The sequence below is a fragment of the Podarcis erhardii genome, assembly GCF_964252035.2.
Source record: "Podarcis erhardii genome assembly, chromosome: 11".
Classification (NCBI taxonomy): domain Eukaryota; kingdom Metazoa; phylum Chordata; class Lepidosauria; order Squamata; family Lacertidae; genus Podarcis; species Podarcis erhardii.
Window position 1 is genome coordinate 30,459,907 of NC_138501.1, and position 12,748 is coordinate 30,472,654.

At 42.2% G+C, this 12,748-nt stretch overlaps 1 protein-coding gene and 1 long non-coding RNA gene across 3 annotated transcripts in view; one reads left to right on the top strand and one right to left on the bottom strand.

Annotated features, from left to right (window-relative positions):
• ZNF366 (zinc finger protein 366) overlaps positions 1 to 12,748 on the bottom strand; it is a 33,306-nt gene that overhangs the window by 15,395 nt on the left and 5,163 nt on the right. The window contains exons 1-2 of one of the 2 annotated variants that reach the window (XM_081880857.1): positions 10,225 to 10,349; positions 622 to 690 (exon numbers count right to left, since the gene is read on the bottom strand). The gene's annotated coding sequence lies outside the window, so the exon portion shown is untranslated. Of the gene's footprint in view, positions 1 to 621; positions 691 to 10,224; positions 10,350 to 12,748 lie in introns of those variants that run through there. The other variant, XM_081880856.1, reaches the window with a different exon arrangement.
• LOC309352431 lies at positions 10,481 to 12,357 on the top strand. Its single transcript, XR_014161313.1, has 2 exons — positions 10,481 to 10,780; positions 11,843 to 12,357. It is a non-coding gene; the product is annotated as an uncharacterized lncRNA (long non-coding RNA).

Sequence of the window (12,748 nt, forward strand, 5' to 3'; positions counted from 1 at the left end):
GCACCCATATCCAGTCCAGTACACATCTGCACTAAGGGGGGGGGTTCTGACCTTTTTCTTCCTGTTCTGCCCATGAGCCAAGAAGATGACAGTCCAGCCAGACCTTAAAATTCTAACTGGCTGGAATCCCAGGAAAATAGGCAATTTGGTTGGCCATGCTAGCAGAAGGAGAAATAAAGCACCCTGGAAGACTTCTACACTCATTGTTAGTTTGCAACTCTGTGGTAGAGCTCACACTTTGTATGCGGAAGGTCCTGGGTTCAATCCCTAGCATTGTCAGGTAGGGCTAGGAAAGAGCCCTCTCTAGGATTCTGGAGAGCTGCTGACACTCATTATATACAATACTTAGCCTGATGGACTCGGTATAAGGCAGCTTTCTATATGTCTGTGACCTGATTCTGCCTGGTCCCAGGAGGCAGTCTTGCTGGTGCTGAATCAACACCCGCAGTGCCCTGATTTGAAGCCATCTAATATGTCCTTCAGTGTCTGGGTTCTGCTGTTCTCTGTCCAGCAATTTAAATCAAGCCTGGAGTGTGCATTAGCTTTTTGCCCTAATGTACAATGTCCATTGAAGAAATGTGCATTTAGCATAAGAATCAATACTGCAGGATTTGTACTTACATTAATTCATCTCCTTTGTGCCAAATCTGCTTTAAATGCATCTGCACAGGCTCCAGGAGGCATTTGTGTCTAAGGAATAGATAGAGAACAATCATTCTTTAAACTGTGTTATAGTTGTGACAGTCGTTTTATGCTCGACGTTCTGTTACTGTTTTATGGTGCAAAGACGGAAGCAATAATAAAATTGTCTCAGGACACAGTGTGCTCTCTTGTTTCTCCCCCCACCCCACCCAATACTTGTAAAAAGGTTTTGAAGAAAGACATAAGGCACAATGCTACAGTGGCTGTATGTTTTTCGTTGGACTGTGAAATGCAAATGAGTGCTACACATTCCCTTCTCAGATGTTCCACCCTATATATCAGGGTGGGGGTGGGGGTTGCTAGCCTTTTTCCTCCTCGGGTCCACATGCAAGGTTGTGGCCAACCCTCCAAGAGCTACATCCCAGCAGTGGTGGTGGTGGCCAAAATTGCCATGTATGCACTGCGCTCATCACAGGCCACACATGCACACTCACAACAACACTCTGGTAAGGGCAGAAAGGTGAAACTCTCCCTCCCCAAACTCTGTCATCACAAAGCTTCTCAGCTTTACGCCTGCTATTTACATTTTTCAAAGCGCATGTTATCTGCATTCACACAATTAATGCCATGTCTAGTTTGGCTCGGAGATCTTTGATAGAGACCTTGCTTCACAGACCCTGGAGAGCCAGGCTTTCTTAGTCATGGGCACCAAATTATTTTGATCATTCTGTGGTTTCATGATTATTATATACTGTATGTGTTTTAGACTACAGATCCCATAATCCCCGAAGACTGGTTCTAGCAGTACAGTGGTACCTCGGGTTAAGTACTTAATTCGTTCCAGAGGTCCGTTCTTAACCTGACACTGTTCTTAACCTAAAGCACCACTTTAGCTAATGGGGCCTCCTGCTGCTGCTGCGCTGCTGGAACATGATTTCTGTTCTCATCCTCAAGCAAAGTTCTTAACCCGAGGTAATATTCATGGGTTAGCGGAGTCTGTAACCTGAAGCATATGTAACCCAAGGTACCACTGTATAGAGTGGGAATGTTGTCTCTCGACTTCATTGATACCATTTATAACATGAGCTTTTATCATGCCTTCCACCCCCTTCTTGGCCTTTATCCTCTTTTTTCCAAACTAAAGTCTCTGATGCTTTAGTTTTAAGGAAGCTGTTCTATCTGCTCAGTTATTTGGTTTGCAGTACAGTGGTACCTCGGGTTAAGTACTTAATTCGTTCTGGCCCACTTTTTTTCTTTATGGTATTAATCCTGGCTATATTGGGTACCCTTTAATTCTCTGGGAATGAGGTTGATTCCCTTTTTGTTTGGCTTATCAACCACTTATGTTTACTGTATTTTTCTCATTTGGGCAAGAAATTCACTTTTAAAAGCAAAATTTATTCCCTTTCATGACTCTCTTCACACTGTTACGTAACCACACCAGCACCCTCTTAAACATATTCATACTTTTCTGATCTATGACATATGTTTTGTCTGGGTCATGATTATAATGGTTTTAAACAACCTCCAAGATTCCTGAAACAATTTGACACTCCTCTAATGCTTTCCAACTTCTTTTTGAGAAATCCTCTCACTGTTATGAAATTTCCTCTTCTTGGTAAAATAGGGCTGCCATATGTCCAGATTTTCCTGGACATTACTGGGATTTCAAAGGTGGATTCTATGTCCAAAGGCTCAATAAATTTGGGGTTTGTCTAAAAGAAGCTCAACCACTTTCCGGTTTTCCTAAAAACAGCTCAACAATTTTAGTGGTTTCCTTAAAAAAGCTCCTGGTTTTTTACTTTTTGAAATATGGCAACCCTAGGTAAAAAAGGAAAAGATAGTGTTGAATTTTCTAGACAATTTCCCACTCATTCATATATATTGAAACTGAAAGTGTTGGGGTCACTTTCCCAAAGCGGTTTGCCAACACTGACACCTTTAACCAAATTCTGGACACGGCTAAATATTAAAACAAGTATAACATCCTCCTAAGTGTCAGTGACATTCAGGCCTAAAGTGGTTATTCAGAAGTAGATCTCTTATATTCAATGCAGTTTACTACTACAAAGTACTAGAGTTTTCCCCTTTGTATCTTCGTCTTCATCTGGCTATACATTTATCCAATCAACATTAGGATGACTGAAGTCATTCATTTTCAGTTTTCAGTCCCCCCACATTACTTTTTTTCCATCTCTGCATCAGCTTTTTTTGGTTTGCTCTTTCTACGCACAAAAAGTTCTGTGATGTGCAGCACAATCCTAAGTACCCTTACTATACTAGTATAAGCCCTAATTAGCACATTTTAATACTCTATTTCTCTAAGAAGATTTATATACCACTTAATAATAATAATAACCTCTAAGCAATTTACATAAAATGATATTTTAAAAAAGAATAGCAATATAAACATACTTTAAATAATAAAATTATCAAAATATAGATAAAAATCAACGTATTTGAAAAACAACTTGGACACAATAAAACTGCATGTCTGTGTAGCCTTGTCTAAACAAAATAGTTTTTAGCTGTACTGAAAAGAGGGCAATGAAGGTGCCTATCTAATATCATTAGTTCAGTGGAAGTTATGTGCTTAGAACTACACTGTTAATTTTTGGCCTACTGAGCAGCAGTATTGCCAGTGCAAGCTCCTTTCTGTAAGTTTATATCTAGGAACAACTGTATCCCATTGATTCTCACAATCTGACTAAGTTTCTGAGATGCTCACTATATCCATGCTAACAATTTCTAGGGGAGGTAGCTGTACAGTGGTACCTCAGATTACAGACGCTTCAGGTTACAGACTCCACTAACCCAGAAATAGTACCTTGGGTTAAGAACTTTGGTTCAGGATGAGAACATAAATTGTGCTCCGGCAGCAGCTGAAGTGGTACCTCAGGTTAAGAACATTTTCAGGTTAAGAACGGATCTCCAGAACAAATTAAGTTCTTAACCCAAGGTACCACTGTATTAGTCTCTGTGACACACGTGGATGCCAACTTTGTCTCCATTTCTACTTGAGGAGCAATATTGCAGGACCGAAAAAAGCCATTCACATCAGGGGGTTCTTTCACCTGCTTAATTGCCAATGCCATCATTTGCCAACAATGCCCTTCTATATTTACACAGGACAAACCTGTCAGCTCAAAATGAGCACCTATATGATATCAGCGGCACAGATATCAGCGGCATCTGAACTCTTATTTTTATTCATTCCTATTGCTTTAGTCTTCCAAAGCCACCATGCTATGTCGAGGTTCTAACTTCCCCAGAGCTGCAGAATGGTTAGAACCCGGCTGCCCTAGAGAGACCGGAACGTCACTGTGAGGTTATATTTGGCAACATGCCAATATCATAAGGTCACTGAGCAGAATCCTGGGAACCACACAGAAATATACTCTTTCAGATTAAAATAAACTTGGAAGTGGAGACCAAACAAAATGTAAAATGAACAAATTTCACCTGCGGAAATTAGACTTTTGCCTGATTAAATCAGCATCTCTGAAAGGCCAATGAATGAAGGACCTTGGTATAGACTTCTGCTCCTACATGAAAACCTCTAGGTCCCAATTAGGGACAGATTAATAGGTCAGTTTTGGTTTCTCTCTGGTTGTTTTTCCACATTTAAGTTCAGTTCTCCACATTTCCACATAAATTTGCAGCATTTTAGTGCACTTTTCTCCCAAGGCTCACATCTTTGTATGCAATTTTACCCAAAACAGACATTTTGGCAAGCCTTTTCTTTGTAGTCTTCCCCTGTTGCCCCCTCCCCAAATATGCATTTTTGTACAGAAGTAGCCAGCAACGAGGGCAGCAACGCTTTCCTGACCTCCCAGTACTGGCGTTGCTGTGTCTTACTCCCAGGGCAAGGTAGGGAGGTTCACCACACTGCAGATGCTTTGGTGGGAGCACCAGGCTGGTTCCACAGATTCATTCACACCATGAAAACTTCCCTATTGCTTCACCCCTCTCTCTCTCCTTGATGGCATAGCCTCAATTACATCAGTGCCCGGGGTTGGGGGGCAGCAGAGCACCACCTCTTGCCTCTACCAGCTACTCCTCTTTTTATGACCCTCTGTTGGAGGGCTTGCACCACAAAATTCAGAGGAGTACAAGCTTTGAAGGATAGCAGCAGTACTTTGGTTCGGGTGTTGTTCCGGGGAGAGTGGAGAAGGTAAGTTTGCGTCATTTACTTATTAAAATATTGATAAAGTGTGCTTTCATACCAAATATCCCAAGGCAGTATGCAGACGAAAAGCACAGTGTTGCAACAAAGATAATAAAAACATAAAATTCATCTGTAGGAACTGCTTGTCAAAGAATCACAGGGGTTTTTTTTGGGGGGGGGACTTATCTGAACAATACAGTTTTAAGAAGATGTCAGACCTCTGTTGGCAAGGACCTCCATTTTGACAACCCCAGCCTCAGCCCTGGTCAAGGCTTGCAGACCCTGCATTGCAATGTGAACTGAATTTCTCCCCATCTCTAGCCCCAGTGCATCCAGGTTGTGCACATAACCCCTTGGTAATAAATAATAATAATTATTATTTATACCCCACCCTCGCTGGCCAGAGTCAGGCTCAGGGCAGCTAACATCAATAAAATCACAGTAAAAACATAATAGGGGAAAAAAGAGGGGGGGAAACTAATTTAAAATACAGGTTAAAATGCAGTTTAAAATGCAGCCTTATTTTAAAGTAGCTGATAAATCAAGACCATAAGGGGAGGGAAACATAAGGGTCAGACTGAGTCCAAACCAAAGGCCAGGTGGAACAGCTCTGTCTTGCAGGCCCTGCGGAAAGATGTCAAGTCCCGCAGGGCCCTAGTCTCTTGTGACAGAGCGTTCCACCACATCGGGGCCAGTGTTGAAAAGGCCCTGGCCCTAATTGAAATGAATCTAACCTCCTTGAGGCTCAGGACCTCCAAAGTGTTATTTGTCCTCCGTGGGGCATACCAGGAGAGGTGGCCCCATAGGTACGTGGGTCCTAGGCCGCATAGGGCTTTAAAGGTCAACACCAGCACCTTAAATCTGACCCTGTACTCCACGGGGAGCCAGTACCTGCAGCGATTGCCACCAGCTTGGGTGGCTTTAAAAGAGAATTGGACTAATTCATAGAGGACAAGGCTATCGGTGGCTTCTAGCCAGGATTTCTCTGTTCCTTGTCCACTGTCAGTGGCATTATGGCTCTGAATACCAGTTGCCGTTAACCACAGGAGAGGAGAGTGCTCTTGCGATAATGTCCTGTTTGCAGGCTTCCCAACAGCAGCTGGTTGGCCACTGTGAGAACAGGATGCTGGACTAGATGGGCCATCGGGCTGATCCAGCAGGTTTGTCTTAGGTTCTTGTTATCTTATCAAAGGGCCATCGCCATTTGGAGTGGTGTTGTGCATGGATGGGAATTTGCTTTCACTTTGCTGTACACGAGCAACTTGAAACCAGCACCAACATCTCTTTTATAACTGAACAAAGTTAGAGAGTTGGCTCTACTTTCATGGTACAGATGATTAGATGAAAAAGTAGCTGAACTCGCTGTGTGTGGGAGGTGTGCAGATAACCCAGGATCTTTAAATTATAGGCTCTTATTTCCCACAGAGGGAAGTGCCAGGCTTGCGGGAGGAGAAACAATCCTTTCCTACAGAGATATAAAATTACAAGAAAAGACGATTTGCTTCTGATGGCATCCACAGATGAGGCTGCCTTGTACAGAAGTGGGTCATCATTTTGCCCAGTCCTGTCTCTGGTGACAGCAACTCCCCTGAGTCCTTCTCAGCGCTGCTTCCTTTAACTGGAAAGGCCAAAGAATGAACGTGGTATTCTCTGCATGCCAAGCATGTGCTCCACCACTAAGCTCTGGCCTATTCTCAAGATAGCAACACTCCCACAGTGCACTGAAAAAAGATGTCACAGGGAAAGGAAGTCTCTGACAAAGTGAAATGGCTACTGAGGGCCAAAGTCGAAAGGAAAGAGGAGTTCTGAGATTTGTTGCAGAAGGGCAAAGTGATGGGGGTCAATGGTACAGTGCAAAAAGAGAGGGGTTTTGCCTTTAGCCCCACATCAGTTCCTTGGTGTAAATGGCCCCCATGAAACAGCCATTAATTTCAGAGGTTAAAAGACACAGACTCCCATATTAATATCTGTATGTTTTCTCTTTCATCATAAGAGCAGTTTGGTGGATGTGTAATCTGTAGCAGAAAATCAGCATGGGAGGCAAAGGTATAATCAGTCCAAAGCAGGGGTGTATATGTTTTTTTGGGAGGGGGGAAGCCCTCCAAAAAGACAATGAAGTCTTTGGCAATACCTAATTTGGCCCTAAGTGTCTTTTGTATAGCCACAGATCAGCAGTCCAATTAATCTAGGGGTGGTTAATCTGCAGCCTGCCAGACATTGCTGGACTACAACCCCCATCACCCCAGATCATTGGCGTTTCTGGCTGTGGCTGATGGGAGTTGGAGTCTAACAACTTATTTATTTATTTTATTTTTATCCCGCCTTTTCCCCAGTGCAGGACCCAAAATGGCTCAAAGCATAAATTATAACACATACAACTAAAAGCACACAATAGATATAAACATTTTTAAAAATAAAATAAGTAACCCTTATGGAGGGCTGTAGGTTCCCCACTCCTGAAGTCATCTGCATATTTGATTGGAACTGATTGGTGTTATCTGTTTATTTATTGCTATTTACATACTGCTTTTAATTCAAAATCACAACATGGCGGGGGGAGAGCAGTGAAATAAATGCAAGGGATGTTGTAAATCTGTGTTGCATTGTTATTATTATTAGTAGTAGTAATATTTAAAGCAAGTTTGCATGACTACTTATCAAGTTCTGCAAATAAATTGAAATGCACTGCTGGGTCATGAACTAGGTAATGAGTGCTTTAGGGTCAGCCAAAATGCATAGTGCTTGAACACTGGAAGCAGAAGTCATTGCCTCCCATACAACAACCAATTAATGCTTTGCACTCCCTGTCCTTCCTTGAGCTGGCAAAGTATCAGCGTGACCACAAAGAAGAGAAATGCGAGAACATCTGGCCAGCTTTCCTTGAGACTTTTGTGTTGTGGTTAGCAGTCTGGTATATATTTGAATTAACAATTTATACGGTCACATTAGCTCCTGTTCCCCTTTCCTATTTTGACTCGCCACATTTTCACACCAGTGGGTGGTTTTTGTTGTTGTTAAGTCCTTGTGAAAGTTAATCAGCATTTTAGTGTGAATTTCTAAAATACATTTTTGTGCGCAATTTTGCCTAATATACACATTTCAGTATGCAATTTTGTCTACGTATACATGGAAAAGCAATTTCCCTTACTGTGTGTGTTTCCTTAATCATGCCATTTTCCACTATGCATTTCTGTGCACAATCATGTCTGTTTGTGCACATTGCTTGGCTGGAAAAAGGCATTGCAAAATTCAGAGAAGTGTGAATTTTGAAGTGTAAGAACATCATCAGAAGAGCCCTGCTGGATGAGGCCAGTGGCCCATCTAGTCTGACATTCTTTTCTTACAGTGGCCAGCCAGGCATCTGGGGGAAATCTACAAGTGGGACCTGAGCACAAAGCACACTCTTCTCTTATGGTTTCCAGCAACCCTTTTTTAAAGCCATCCAAGTTGGTGGCCATCATTGCCTCCTGTGGGAGCAATAGTTTAACTATACAGTGGTACCTCAGTTTAAGTACTTAATTCGTTCCGGAGGTCCATTCTTAACCTGAAACTGTTCTTAACCTGAAGCACCACTTTAGCTAATGGGGCCTCCTGCTGCTGCTGCTGCGCCGCCGGAGTCCGATTTCTGTTCTTATCCTGAAGCAAAGTTCTTAACCTGAAGCACTATTTCTGAGTTAGCGGAGTCTGTAACCAGAAGCGTATGTAACCTGAAGCGTATGTAACCCAAGGTACCACTGTACACTGCATAAAGAAGTACTTTCTTTCATCTGTCCCGAATCTGACCCAAAATTCAGCTCCATCGGAAGTTCATGAGGTCTAGTGTTGTGAGAGATATATTTTCTGTGTCCATGTTCCCTATGCCATGCACAATTTTATAATCTTACTCGTCTTCCCTCTAAAGTAAAAAGTCCCAAACACTGTGTTTCAGTTTGCATATTGTTTTGGGAAATGAAATTTAGGAAAGTTTGAGTTTAATGCAACCTGAATTGAATTTCTCCTCCACCCCTCTTCTGCCCCACTGCCATTTAAAGCACAGGAGTTCCTGCTGATCTCATTTGTTTCTTAGTCTTTGCCACACAGGTTGAGAATCTCTCCTCTGTTTGTTGCCATTCTGGTCATATGTAAAATGCCACTTGGAGTATAACACATCTGCCATTCACATATTCAGCCTACAGGGAATTAATTCTGAAGCCGTGACTCAACCCCCTCCTGCCTCTGTTCTCTCTATCCTCCTTCTATTGCTGACATTTCCATGGAGATTTTAAGCCCCCCTGAACCAAATGCAGAGGCGACGGCAACTTTAGCATATCTTTCCCATGAAGCAAAGGGAAGCACAGCCTAATCAGAATAATTTTATAGCTCAAGTCAAGTATTTTCACAAAATGCCTTAGGAGTTGTTATCACATTAGGAAAAGCTATCTGAGTGACACAAGATCAAGCACATCAAGTTCTTCCAGAAATAAAGTCTGCATACAGGAACATTACAGAAATCAATTTTTAAATATAGGTGTCAAGGATATCCGCACATCACATCTGGGATATCCTTCATAAAAGATGCTGACTGTGTATTTAGGGATGCATATTCTGTCCCAAAGAATTCTAATTCACAAAGCACTTAAGTGGGTGGACTTGGCTGTAAGCCTGCAATTATAGTCAATTGGGGTATTTCACCTTTTAAAATCACGAGTATTCCCAGTTTAAAAGTTTGGAGATTAGGCACTTTTCAATTTCAATTTCATAATTTCTTATTTAAGGTATTTACAGCCCACTTTTCAGTTTAAAACAAAGCTCTCAGTTGATATCAAACTAATAATTTCAACCTTAAAATAACAATTAGTTAGCAATTTAGTTATCAATGGTCTTACAGTCTGATGTTCACATGATGCCCGCAAAACAGGTCAAATATAATAAGAACTGGTCTGTTTGGGTCTATAGCAGAGCTGGAGTGAAAGGTTTTGTATTTCATAAGTTGCTGAGTGTCCAAATGTTGGTGTAAAAATGCAACCATTTGAAGTTTGGTGAAATCAATGATATCAATATAAAATTTGCTAAGGCTGCAAATCCTATGACCCTTGAAAGGGTATCCCAGGGGCCTTTGGGTGTTTCATTTCTTTTCTTTTTTATAATTTGTTTTATTCGTTTTACATAATTTTATACATTTTAACTTTAACCATTTCAAAACATTAAAATAAAAGGTTATTTCAAACCTTCGGACCTCCCTCTCCCCCTCCATGGGTTATATACCGGTATATGTATATATTCTGCATCTTTTACCATTATCTATCTGTTATATTTCCATAGTTACCATAGTTCATTTCACATTACAAGTGTCATTGTATCCCTGCCAATGATTTTAACTGTTTACAGTGGTCTTTTAAATATGTTAAAAATTTATTCCAGTCTTTTAGAAATACTTGATCTTCCTGGTTTCTGATCTTTCCCGTCAGTCTCGCCATCTCTGCATACTCCATCAGTTTAATCTGCCACTCTTCTCTGGTCAGCACTTCTCCCTCCTTCCATCCATTGGGTGTTTCAGGTCTCCCTCTCTGAGGATGGTCTGACATCAGAAAGGGATATCCAAGACTACTTCCTACCACCATGGAAACCTCTGCAGCCTTGACCTTACTGATGTCAGAGTTCCAACACTGCTAAAGACAAAGGGGCAGAATGTGTCATGACCCCAGAATCAAGCAGTGACCAGGATACTGAGACAGAGTCTACAGGATCACCCACTAAGGAGGCAGACCACGTTTCTGGCCCCAAGCCTAAAACTTATGGGACCACTGAACCAGAAACTGGCAGGAAGGAGCCCACTGAGCCACATCCCAAAGCACCAGGGCCTTCAGAATTAGAGCTAGGACCTTCAGGGGTGCCTTTGCCTGTGCCTCTCACAGTACCTCACCAGTCCAACAGCACAAAAAGCACACCGGGTTGCAGAACATGGAGCTTAGGAAAACTGCCTACCTTCTGGTCAGAGGGTTGGCTCTTTAAAAAACTCTAGACCTCTAAAAGGGAACAGAGGTGGACTGGAGGCAGACACTCAAAAGACTTAAGTTCACTTGTTGGAACAAGTTTCTCACTAGGAGCTTTCCTTAGTGCTGAAACAACTAACTTGCCTTGCCCTGTGGGCTCCTTTGGGAGACCAACACATGACGTAGTGTTGAGGGTGGATCAGGAATGTGTTAGAGTGGATTTAAAGGAGGAATAAATCTACAGCATCCACAACTTTCTCAGTCACTCAATGCCTCCTCCCAAAAATCTATATGGGAGTACCTAATATTGAACACAATATTGAATCATCTGAACACAATCAGTACAATTTTTTTTTATGTTGCTCAGAAGTAAGCCCTTCTGTGTTTAGCAAGGCTTACTCTCAGGTAAATGAGTTTAGGATATCCAGACGGTGGGACTTAAATGTGGTGACCTCCAGATGTTGAATGACAACTCTCATTATGCCCAGCCAACACAGCCAAGGGTTAATGGGAGTTGGAATTCAACAACATCTGAAGGATACCAAACAAGTTATGCCATTGTCTGAGTCCAAGTTTTGTTGTACTACAATTCCCACCATCCCTTCCCTATATGTTCCTATATCCTTGCTTGGGCTTTGGGCTTGTCCCTCAGTCCTGCCTCCTGGCTTTGTTCTCAACTTGTTCTTTGGGCTTTTGGTTCCCAGTTGGTGACTCATCCCAGTCCGGACAGTGGAACAGCAGCAAAAGAAGCAGTGCTGTGGTGAGCTGCTCACATAGCAGTTTTTTTGTTTGTTTGTTTGTTTGTTTGTTTGTTTGTTACATTTCTAACCCCTCTGTTCTACCCAAACGAGCTCAGGGTGGCACCAAAGGAGCACTGCTTTAAAGTTTGCATTTCCTTAACTGTTTTAATTAATGGTGTTGGAACTGGAAGCCAGTAGAAAGCTGCTCAAGTTGCCCATGACCTTGAATGAGTTGGAAATAGCAGTAAAGTACACACAGAGAGATATGCACAAGGAAAGGCTGGCTGACATCTCACTTCTCTATTGGAAATTACCTTCAGGTGCTGATTTGGACTACAGAATGAGGCATTTTCCCAACAAGAACCACTTCCTATCTTCATTCAGTTCCCATCCACATTACTAAAGTGGAACTGAAGACGTGACAACCCTTTTAAGGGTTGTTGAAGAACACAAGTAAGAAAGACTCAGGATGACTTCAGCAAGGCAGCAATCACGTCCATCCGAAACAATCACATAGAGCAGTACAATTTAGGAAGTGTTTACCATTCCAGACCAAGTGTGCATGGGCCAGAGCTTTTTGGCTGCTTCTAACAACAATTTAGCCACACAAAGGTGTTTGTGGTTCATCTCGAAGGGCAAGGTGGAACGTAAAGGATGCTGACACAATATTCTACACAAACACTATGCTATAAAACAAAAGAACATTACCCTCTCATCTCTGTCCCTCCTTCTCTCCCCCCAAACTGAATGCAATCTAGAATGATAGTGTCTCATATAAAATGTAAACCAACTGTGAAAAAGACTCTATAAATAAAAAATGAAGGTGCTATATGTACTTTTCCCTGTTTGTTTGTTTTGTGACACAGGAAAATCTCTAAACTAATTTTTTTAAAAATGGACCCACAATATTGAATGCACAGCTCCTGGTGGATATGAGCATCTGAGCCTAAAGGTAAAGGTAAAGTGACCCCTAACCGTTAGGTCCATTGCGGACAACTCTGGGCTTGCGGCGCTCATCTCACTTTATTGGCCGAGGGAGCCGGCATACAGCTTCCGGGTCATGTGGCCACCATGACTAAGCTGCTTCTGGTGAACCAGAGCAGCGCACTGAAACGCCGTTTACCTTCCCACCGGAGCAGTACCTATTTATCTACTTGCACTTTGACGTGCTTTCGAACTGCTAGGTTGGCAGGAGCTGGGACCGAGCAACGGGAGCTCACCCCGTC